This window comes from Urocitellus parryii, chromosome 11 (genome assembly GCF_045843805.1).
Source record: "Urocitellus parryii isolate mUroPar1 chromosome 11, mUroPar1.hap1, whole genome shotgun sequence".
Taxonomy (NCBI): domain Eukaryota; kingdom Metazoa; phylum Chordata; class Mammalia; order Rodentia; family Sciuridae; genus Urocitellus; species Urocitellus parryii.
The window spans coordinates 82,551,570-82,562,982 of NC_135541.1; the positions used below are offsets into that span (position 1 = coordinate 82,551,570).

General features: G+C 41.3%; 1 pseudogene; it reads right to left on the reverse strand.

Annotated features, from left to right (window-relative positions):
- Nucleotides 1-1,118: 1,118 nt before the first annotated feature.
- LOC144249312 (pantothenate kinase 2, mitochondrial-like) lies at nucleotides 1,119-5,475 on the reverse strand (annotated as a pseudogene).
- Between the last annotated feature and the right edge of the window lie 5,938 nt (nucleotides 5,476-11,413).

Genomic DNA, 11,413 nt, shown 5'->3' on the forward strand with positions numbered 1-11,413 from the left:
CTGTGTTATTCAGCACATGACTGTACATATGTAGAAACAGCAGCCACTTTTTAATTGCCAGTACCTCAAAAAATAATTATTTTTTCTTTTTAGTTTTCTGGAAATGACCTCCAGACATTCAATTATATGCTTTTGCTGATATTTCTTTATTTCTCAATTTAAAAGTTACTGTTTTCTGAGTACAGTGGTTCATACCTGTAATCCCATCTATTCAGGAGGTTGAGGCAGGAGGATTGCATGTTTGGGACCAGACTGGCTAATGTAGGGAGACTGTGTCTCAAAATAAAAATAGATAAGGGCTGGGGGTATAGCTCAGTGGTAAAGTACTTGCCTAGCATGCAGGAGTCCCTGGGCTCTATCCCTAGGAACACAGACAAAACCATGAAAGATATTATCTATTCACTTTCTGTATTCCATGTGAATATCTTTGGAAGAAAGTTCCAGACAGGGGCAACAGCAAAAGCCTCAAAGCAGGAGTGTGAGATGGTGGAGGGCCACATGGATCAATTTAGGGATTTTTTTTTTAACTCTAAGTTCAATGGGAAACCACTGCAAGGTTTTGAGCAGAGAAGTGACATGGTCTGGCCTGTGTTTAGAAGGCTGTGTGTGTCTTCCATGTTGATAGGTGAAGGAAGACATTGGTGGAGGCAGGGGACTGACCATTCAGCTCTTAAATAACCCAGAAAGATGAGGTTCCTTCTGAGCAGGCAGTGCTCTTGGAGTTAGTGAAGTAGCCAATTCTGGATGTACTTTTTTTTGTAAGGTATATTTTTGTATATTTAATTGATATTTTAAAATTTTAATGTATTTTTTTTTGCTAATCACTTGTTTAAAAACTGAAACACATGTAAGTAAAAAGCAGGTTTTGAAAATACTTAATGTTCGAGTGTGTGCATTTCAACTCAGAGTAGTTGCCTGGGTAGCAAGACTTGGAAATACAAAGGGAAAGGTTCTGCTGAAGCAGAGGAGGTAGGCGCTGATGCCTTTAGCCACTTTTGTAGAAGGCCATAGTTTGAGAATTCTAGGCTTCAAATGGAGATTACAGTGGAAGTCCAGGCCTTACCAACTACCTAGGCTTCAATTATACAGGCACATGTTGACAGTCTCCAACTGTGAACTCAGGGTGGCCTGAAGTAGCAGGACTGGGCTTTTTCCGGGTTCAGCCCACATGACCCCAAGGATTCACTCCCAAACAAATCCTCTTGCTATATATCCCAGACCTGAAAGTATTTGTCTTGAAGAGAAAAGTGTTGGTCCAAAGTCCTCTAAGCCAGTGCTACTCCTCACTCCTCACTAGGACATCTGTAGCTTAGCTTCAGTCCCATAGCTTCAGGAAAACTTGTTGTGAGGCTATCTATGACCATGTAGTTGAATCTGGACAGCCTCATCTATTCTCCACCAGGTGCCTGAAGACCTACACTCAGTCTCAGCCACTGGCCCCTATGAATAGCTTGTTTTGTCTTTTGTTCCTTCACTGCCCATTGCATTACTATTATTTTTTTCATGCTTTTGGAATTCACAAAACCCCTTTGCTTTTCCCATCTGCATGCACATTATCCAGCACTGTATCTCTGACTTAAAAACTCAGCTGCCTATTTGACAATCCAAAATCAAGCATAGGTGCCCTTACTGCCCTCATCTCCCTACACCCAGCCACCTCCTACCACTTACCAGCCACCCTCCTCCATATATTTTTCTCTGAACCATAGCCACAGCTCACATGCTGCTTCTACTGGGGGTAGGATAAGGTGAGACACTCAGGCCACCAGATGGAAAGCAGACTAGGATAACTACTGAGAGCAGACAGTGCCAAATGCCAATGTCTCGGCTTGGCACAGAATCATGAGCCACGACACAGCTTTGTAGGTTCAAACAGCAATTCTTTATTCCGGATCTCACACCAGCCTCCACACACGTTCAGGGGCAATTTCCATCGGCCCGCACAATTCACCTACTCAAGAGGCTATTTCCAAATCCCATTTGAATCTCATGAGAACTCAAGGGAAACAAGCAGCAGGAACACCCTAATCCCAGCAGCAATAATCTTCAACCTCCAACTTCCCTAAAACTCCTATTGTCACGCCCTAAACCCAAGGATGGGGATACTTCCTGCAGGAATACAACCTAATCCTGGATCCACCCTGGTGATTGAGCAGGGTCACCTTTCTCAAACACACAAGCAAGGTCCCAGCAAATTTCCAAGGCAAGTCCATTTAACATGGGGTAAGCTGGCAAGGATTACGATGCGTCATTCCTACTTGGTAATGGCTCTCAGCAAGACAGGGTGTTGGCCATGGTGAGCACCCTGAGTGCACCTAATGGGCTAAAGGTCCTGAGATAACAGGAAGCTTGGATGAGGATGTGCACATCTGCAGGAATAGCTTGGAGGTCCACAGGTGGAGAGGAAACAGCATCTAGGGCTGGAGTTCAAGGTCCATGTCTGGGTGGGGTGCTGCCTTGAGGAGATCCAGGATTGTGGTGATGGCTTGAGGAGATCCAGGATTGTGTCTGAGAACTGACACCATCTGTCATCAGAGAATAAGCTGGCAGAGAAGCAAGAGGAGCCTGCTAAGAGCTGACAGAGCGAAGATCCTGAAATACCCATTAGATTTGTAACTTGAGGTTCACTGGTGGCCTATCAAGAACACTCTCATGGAATGACAGGGTGGGCTGAACACAAGGTAAAATGTGAGGAAAAAATAGCTTCTCAAGAGAGGAGCAGTGGATTGGAAGAAGGTCAGCAAGACATTCACAGCTCATGCTCTGGGTCCAGAGGGATCTGGGCTTGATACCAGTTCTGCCCATTTGCAGCTGTGTGACCTTGGGTATATTTGCTCTTCTGGGCTTCAATTTCCTTCTAGGCTAGACTGTAGGAATAGCCAGGGCTGAAAAGACTGCCCATGTAGAGCACTGTCATAACCTCATGTGCTCCATGAGATGGAAGTTCACGGGAATAATCTGCCCAGAGGAGCAGGAAAGCCAAGGGCACAGGAGCTGAGAAATCCCCAACTCTAGTCCCAGTACAAGTGGATAGATGGTGGTGGTGTTTTGGGAAGCAAGGAGAAAGTGCAGTCAACAAGCAGACAACTGAGAGTGGAAGGCCTAGAGATAAGTGGCTGCAATAAGGGTGGACTGCCATCCCAGCAACATCCCTCTTACTCTGCTGCAGGAGGCCCCAGCCCAGCTGGACCCACCCTCGAGATCTGTCAAGGCACATGCATAAAGGCATGTGTTCCTCGGGGAAAAGGCTATGGGATGTCATGCATGCAGCTGGCTCTCTGCTGCCATCACACAGCCAACACCCAATCTACTCATCCCTCTCTTCCACCACAGAAAGAAACTGAGCTACATGTAGAGATCACAGAACAGGGAAGACCTTAAGATCTTCCTTCTGGTTACAAGGCTGCTTTATACCAGGCCTTTCCTTGCCTTCAACTGTGATTCCCACATCACTTGGTACATTAGATATAAAAGCTGCACTGTCTCCAAGGTGAATGCTTCTTAACTTATTCTGCACATCAGAAAGAAAAGGTCCAGTCCTTAGCAAGACACTCAAGTAGCCTGAAACCCATGAGCACCAGAGGCTCCCAGATTTCATCAGCAGACATTTCAAATCCTCCTTTGCTACTCAGCCTGAAAGTATACTCTCTACATGGCTCCTTGAAGAGCTGTCAATTCCAGAGGCTCTTTGGTGTCACACTGCCAGCCTCTGCTTTTTCCACTAGCTCACCCACTTTGGTCAGGTCATTATGCCTAGGGAATTCTGCCACCAGTTTTCTCCTTCCATATGGATCTTCCTATGATTTAGAGAAGTAACACAAGAGCTGCCCTTCTAAAAGTTGCTTTTTCAGTTTCAGGAACATAACTAACCCACCCAATTAAGTTTGCAGATGCTTAAAATAAACCATTTTTCAATATGTACACACAAAGGCTAAATGCAAACCAGAGTAATGCACAGGTGATTTCTAAGGCTGTACTGAGAAAACAGTGACTAGATTATCACACTCAGAAGCCTGTCCTGCACACAGCAAGTTAAATTAGGATACACAACCACAGCCAGCTCAAGGCAGGACAGCTCTTCCAAGGTGTCTGCAGTGAGTTATGCTGAGATTTCCAAAAACACCACACGTGTAACAGTGCTACTCTGAAGGGCAACTTAAACACAGCAATCCTCATGCTGCCTGAACATGGTCCACTTGTTTTTTAATGCTTCTTTCCTTACTGGTTGCTAGATTAGACTGAATTTTTTTAAGGATTTATCTTGATGACTTAGAAAAATACATGTCATTTCTCAACTTGATTCAGGTAGTACAGGATCATAAAACTGAGTAAGTCTTTTAAAAAACAAAACTCCACAGATCCCATTGTAGAAATTTCAGGATACCCTCCCAGGTAACAATCAGGGAATCTTGAAGAGTTCCAGGAGTGCTCTGACAGCTCCAAAATAACCATCATGTTCTGAAAAAAGTGCTTTCAACTGTTTCTTGGACCAATAATCCAAAGCATATGCCAAAAGCTGCATGGCGATGGTATTAATTCTCAAAAAATTTCCAACAAATACCACCTAGTTAATGTTCTCGAAGCTACAGCCCAGCCTGACAATCCAAACCTCTCATAATCTCCTCCATAAATATCTCACACTAGTTTATCCACTTTGGTGCTACCTCCACAAGATACCATTTCAAGAGCTTCTTCAAAAGTGGTACAGACAGTAAGAAGACAGCAGAGACCAAAAAAATTTCCTCCTCTAAGACTTGTGCCTGTGACCCTCTTGTAATTATCTTTGGAGTACACTGCTAAAATGCTAACCCCTGAGCCAATGTTCACCAGAAGCAGAGGATGTGGGTTTTTCAACTCAAATGGTAACTTCTGACATTTTTCAGAATCAGCAGGATTTTCAAAGTAATAGCACTGTGATAGTCCATTGAAACCAACTGAGTCAATACATAAAATTCCTTGGATTAAGCAGTCTAGTTCATGCAGTTTGCAAAGCTGAAGATCACCTATCTTTGCATTCACAAAGAGTCAGGGCCTTCAGCTCCAGGTGCAGGTCTCTAATGCCCCTGGACCCATAAGCCACATTGGAGGTCAACTACTTTCGAATGCTTTGAAGACTCTCCACCTCTTCCTCTTCTTCTTCAGCAGTGATGTCTTTGGGTTCAAATTAAACCAGCATGACAAGGGTTCCACCAATATCCAAGCCAAACCATGGAAAAAGCGGCTGCTTTTTCTAGAAGATTTTGACCTGTGAGCCAGAGACCCAGGCAGGGCCACTGTAGGAGTTGAGCCCATGGGGCCTCACACCATCTGTCGAGGCCCAAAAGCAGGCGCTGATATGCTGCTCGCCAGAGGCCAGAGTGACCCCTGCCTCTGCCCTTCGGAGCCTGTGGGCAACGGCTCCCCAGCCCAAGAGGGTGAGGTGGAGGCTGCCCTGCCATGGCGCTATAGGGGCCAGCCGATCATGCCGGCTCCCATTGGCAGCCCCTACTGCTGCCCGCCCCCCCAGCTATCCCCCCTAGGGCCAGAATCCTCCTGCATCCTCAGAGGCAGTCCTGCCTGAGCCTCTGGATATGCTTTGATGAGGCAATTGGACCTTTTCTCCTTTCTTCCATCTTCTACATGCTTCTACCTGAACCCTCACATATTCTGTCAGCTGTATTTTTGTTTTTGCATTTCAAGATCAATTCCAAATTCATTCTTTACCTGAGATCCATCTTTCATATGTTGCTTATAGGTTGATCCTCAAAATTGAAACTTGGTGCTTTCCCTAATTTATATTATTGTGTCTTTTTAACTATCATTTACTTCATAGTCAAATAATGTGCAACAATTACATTTCTTTTTATAGGTTTAAGGTCATGATCTCTAGAATCCTAGGAGAAGAATGTTCTAGTCCCCAAATGAAATAAATTCTCTTTTATTATTTCAGAAATAACTTAAGATGATGCTGTATTTTAATGGGCTTTGTATTTGTATCATGACTTATTTTACACAATTTTTGTTGTTTGTGTTTCCTGAAATTTCTATTTGTCTTTCTTTTATTTTATTTTTACTCAGAGAACATTTCTTTACTACATCATGGATATGACACATTTCCATAATTATTCTATCTTTAATGTAGACGACATTTCATTTTTGTTCTTTAAGACATTTTATTTGGGGGCTAAATGGCTTCCTATTCTGATTTAGATTGTTTAGCAAACTCCATGCACAACTCTCAACCTGGAATTTTTTTTTTGTATTAAACTTCACTCCTAGTTACACTCCCTCATGTTGTACCTCATTATTGGTTTGTACCTCACTTCTCTGGAATATATCCAAAGGCATATTGAACAGAAACAAACAAACACATAGAAGGGAGATGAAATTTCTGAGCACTTGCAAATTTGAAAATGTCTTTCATATGCCTTCATGTTGATGTATAGTTTGGTAGAGCACAATGTTGAGAGTCACAACCAAGTTAAGATGGCACCTGGCACTTTGTCAGGGGGAGTGGTTTGAGAAGTAATGCCAGCAAGCCATTAAGATGATGCAGATTCCTTAATGAGTGACTGCTGTATCTAATGATGTTAATTAAATTAAGCTGTGTATAATCATTAAGATGGTGAGGATTCCTTATTAGTTGACTGCTGTATCTCCTTTGTTAATTAAGTTAAGCTGTGTGTAATTAGTTTTGTATATATACTTCTCTGTCTCATAATAAAGTGGCTCCTGCTGTATCAACCTTTACAAGTTTCTTGTAACAGTCCACCCCACAACCCCAACCCCACCCCTGTTATTTTGCCGAGCCAGACTTCGACAGATGGTGGCCCATATGGGGAGCCCCGGGTCACTCAGGGGTAAGAGTCAAGGAAAAGCTCCCCATCCCTAGAGATAGGACGGGAGCAAATCTGCTCATCCCTAGAAGTAGATAGGACAAGAGGAAGGATGGACATTTTGAGAAAATGGAGAGAATTAATACAGTATGTTTGTGTCTTGTTTTGTCTTGGTTTGTTGTATTGTCTTTGTTACAAAAATCTTGAAGGGGTGTTAAGTAAATTGCTAAGGGAAGGAGGCACCCTAGTGGAACCAAGAACAGTTAGGGCAGCAAAAAAATTGGATATTCAAAGTTTTTCCCTCAGAATGGTGAAGACATTGTTTCATTCTCTTCTAGCACAGAGTGTTCCTAATAAGAAGTTTGATGCCAGTTTATTATTGTTTCTTGGTAAGTGACCTCTTTTTCCTCTTTTTCTCTAGAGACTTTAAAAAATCTACTTTTCCTATGTTTATTGCAACCCTGTGCACAATAGCCTAGATATGAAATCGACCTAAATGTCCATCAGGAGGTGAATGGATCAAGAAAATGTGGTATGTACACACTGGAAATTCTATTCAGCCATAAAAAGAAGAAAATCCTGCCATTTGCAACAACAGAGATGAGCTTATAGGGCATTATGCTCACTGAAATGAGTTCATGACAGAAGGTCATATTCTGCAATATTCCACTTCCAAGAGATTCCTAAAATAGTCAAATTTGTAAAAGCAGAAATATAATGGTATCTGCCAGGTACTCGGGGAGGGGGAATGGGCAGTTTCTGTTCCATGTCTAGAAAGTTTCAGTGAACCAGGATAAGTAAGTTCTAGAGATCTGCTGTACAACACTGTGCTTGCAGTGAACACACTATCCAATAAACTTAAAATGTAGTAAAAAAGGTAGACCTCATCTTATATCTTCTTACTACAGTAAAATATACAAATAAAATCCTGTCTCTAATCATTTGGTGTTCTAAAATTTCGTGGTAACATGACATGGTCTTTTTTTTCCCTTGGTACTCATTTATCCCCTTTCTTAAGAATAGTTATGTCTTTAACTTTGGAGATCTCTCTATAATTTTTTACCATTTCATTCTTCCTTATTTTTATTATTTCTCTATTGTTTTAAAATATTTTTTAAGTATTGATTATTTTTAGTTGTATTTGGACACATTATCTTTATTTCATTCTTATGTGGTGCTGAGGATCAAATCCAGGGCCTCACACGTGCACCTCAGACATGCTAGTTGAGCTCTCTACCACTGAGCCACAACCCCAGGCCCAACATTGTGTGTGTGTGTGTGTGATGCTGGGGATTGAAGCCAGGGCCTTGTGCATGTGAGGCAAGCACTCTACCAACTGAGCTATATCCCCAGCTATTTTTCTTCTCTATTCTATTTGCTGGATGTTGAAACTTAAGGATTTATTTTCTTTGTTTCACCTTCTCTGAAGCTCTCTTTTTCTAATCTTTTGATTTATGTTCTAGAAGGGGTCCTAGTCTTTGTCTTTCAACACTTCAATTTTATTTGGGGTGTTACTGGGGATTGAACCTAGGGGTACTTTACCACTAAATTACATACCCAGTCCTTTTTATGTTTTTATTTTAAGACATGGTCTTACTAAGTTGCTGGAGCTGGTCTGAAACTTGTGATCTTCCTGTCTGAGCCTCCTGAGTCCCTGGGATTACAGGTATGTGCCACTAAACCTGGCACACTGTCCCATGAACTTTCAATTGATTTTTAAAATTTTAACAATCATATGCTTAGTTTACAAGACTTTCCTTTTGTATTTTTATTTTGATGTGTGTGTGGGGGGGCAGTGTGAGGAGTAGGATTATCTAGGGCTAATTTTGTGGAAGTAATTAATATAGTTTCAAATATCACTAAGAATACAAATTCAAATATTTTAGTTTTTTTTTTTCCTATTTTATAAGCCTACAATCTCTGTTCTTTTTTCTGGTTTAGTAAATCTTGGATTTGTTTGTTTATTCTGCTTATTTTCTTTGTCTTTCAACACTTCAATTTTATTCGGGGAGTTACTGGTGATTGAACCTAGGGGCACTTTACCACTAAAGTGGATCTTTAGTTGCCCATCATATTTAAGAACGGGACTGTCCTAGATAGCTTTTTGGAGTTTCTTACTATTGAATATATAGGTCTTTCCTCCTACAAGTTAAGTGCCTGTGCTGGGAGCTCCATGTCCATGGGAAGGATAATTAATTATGGTAATGCTGGTTACCAAAATAAGCCTCAAAACTTCATTGGTTTTCTATGATATTTGCTTGTTTCTCAACTGCAGCATGGTTCAGATGTTCCTGATTCATGGGTGGCTTTTCCTCATGTAGTGACTCAGAGACCCAGGCAACTTCAACTGATGCTACAGCCATCTTTGACCTTTGTGGCTTCTGCTTCTGGCTGGCACAGGGTGAATGAGATTGTGAAAAGGCACTATTTCTTTCTTTATTCCTTCCTTTCTTTCCAACTTCCTCCCCACCACCCCACCATCCACTGGGTACAGAACCCATGGCCTCACAAATGCTTAGCATGTGCTGTACCATTGTGCTACATACCAGCTCCGCAGTTGCTTTCTTAAACGCCCTGGCCTGAAAGTGACACACACCACTTCTACTCACATTCTGTGTAGTTAAATAGCTACATTTGGATATAAGGGAGGCCAGAAAATGAAATACCCAGTCTGGTAGTCACTTCCCAGAAACGAATCAGGTTAAGGAATGAGGAAGTCAAGTTCTTGTTACATAGCTAAACACGTGGACAAATACCTTTATTTAATTAATTTGTTGATTTTTATGTGGTACTGAGGATCAAACCCAGTGCCTCACACATGCCTGACAAGTGTGCTACCACTGAGCCACAACCCTAGCCCCAGCTAACCACAGTGTCAATGAACAGATTTACCCACTAGTTGCCTTAATCTTGGGGTTAGAATGTTGATGAGTTTTAGTTTTGCAGGGAGAGATTTGGAACTCCAAAGAAGAAGGCAGAGGGCTTTACTGAGGACATTGATGTCCATCCTCAGCATACCTAATTCTCCTCAGTTTATTCTGTTTTTCAGAAGAAGAAAACTTATTTTATTTTTCCCAGAGGTGAAATGCTAGTTGGTATTTCATGTATTTAAAAATGGCAGAGGAAGGCAGGAAGTGTAGGCAGATATCTGGTGCCATCATGTGCTACGCCCACTTTCAAACAATCCTTCCATTTTAGCCTCCTAGCTCTCTGCCCTTAGAGGCACCTGCAAACTGAGCCTGAAGCTTCTGTGGGTTTCTGCCATGGAGACTTATCTCTCCTACACAAAAATCACTTCCTGCATATTCCATCCTGCACTGGCAATTCTTCTCCTGCTTCCCTTGGTGTTCTGAATTAATTCCCATTCATCATTAGGCCTTAGAAAAGTAGGGGAGAAGAAGTCTTGGGCTGGGTCTTGAAACCCCAGAAGTTTCCTTGCAGGAATGTTTCATGTATTCAACCAGAGTTTGATTTGGGTATATTATCTTTTAAAGGTCACTTCTCTGTCTGCTCAATTGTTTTAAAGCATTTTCAGAACTAGCAGCTCCGACTACTAATTTTGGGTTTTCATCAGAGAGCATGGCTCGTAGAGTCTTTCATCCTCTGCCTACCAAAAGGCCAGTAGGAGGGTGATACTTGAAGTGGGTTTAGAGGACATTTGTTTCAATTATTTAACCTCTATTCTTCAAATAAATTGGAACAATCATTGGCCTAGTCTTAGCCATAACTGCTTTGAATGAGTTATGGTTTAGCTTTATGACCTTCATTTTAACAACACAACATAGTACCCTTATTAAGCCTGCTGTTGTGATTATTTTAGGAATTTTTAAGAGACCTTATCAGCTATCTTTATCTTTCAGAAAGATTTTTTTCAAACAACTCTTTACTACAAAAACTTGACTTTTTTCAAAACCCAGATGCATTCCCTCCTTTCTGATAATGAGAATTGTACAATTCATTTTAGAGTCATGTGCTGAATGCAGATGTTTGGTCAACAAGACAAAGCTTATACTTGGTAGCTAGAAGATACAGCTTAATGTGTAGTGCGGCTATGCCACCTAGGTTTGTGTATGTGCACTGGTGTTCACTCAATAACATTGTCTAAGGATTTGTTTTTTTAAAATTCATGCCTGTCATTAAGCAACATGATGGCATTTCCCTTTATCATCTTTTTAAAGTTCTTTGGTCTTGATTTTTATTCCCTGAAAACTCTAAAAGTGTCTCTAAGATCATGTGAATTCAGGGCTGTGGTTGTAGCTCAGTGGTGGAGAACTTGCATGGCACATGTGGGGCACTGGGTTTGATCCTCAGCACCACATAAAAATAAATGAATAAATGAATAAATGAATAAATGAATAAATAAATAAATAAATGTGTTGTGTCCATCTACAACTAAAAAAAAAGGAAAAAAGAAGAAGATAATATAAAGTGAGGTATAACTGGGTTGGTAATTGGTTTTATACTTTATCCGGCTGCAATTCTCAAATGGGGACAGGGTAAAGGTGTGCAGGGTGAAGAGTGCTCTGTGATTATTTAAGGCTTTTTAAATTTAATATATGGTACAATTTTAAAATAATTTGTTTCTTATACATTTTATA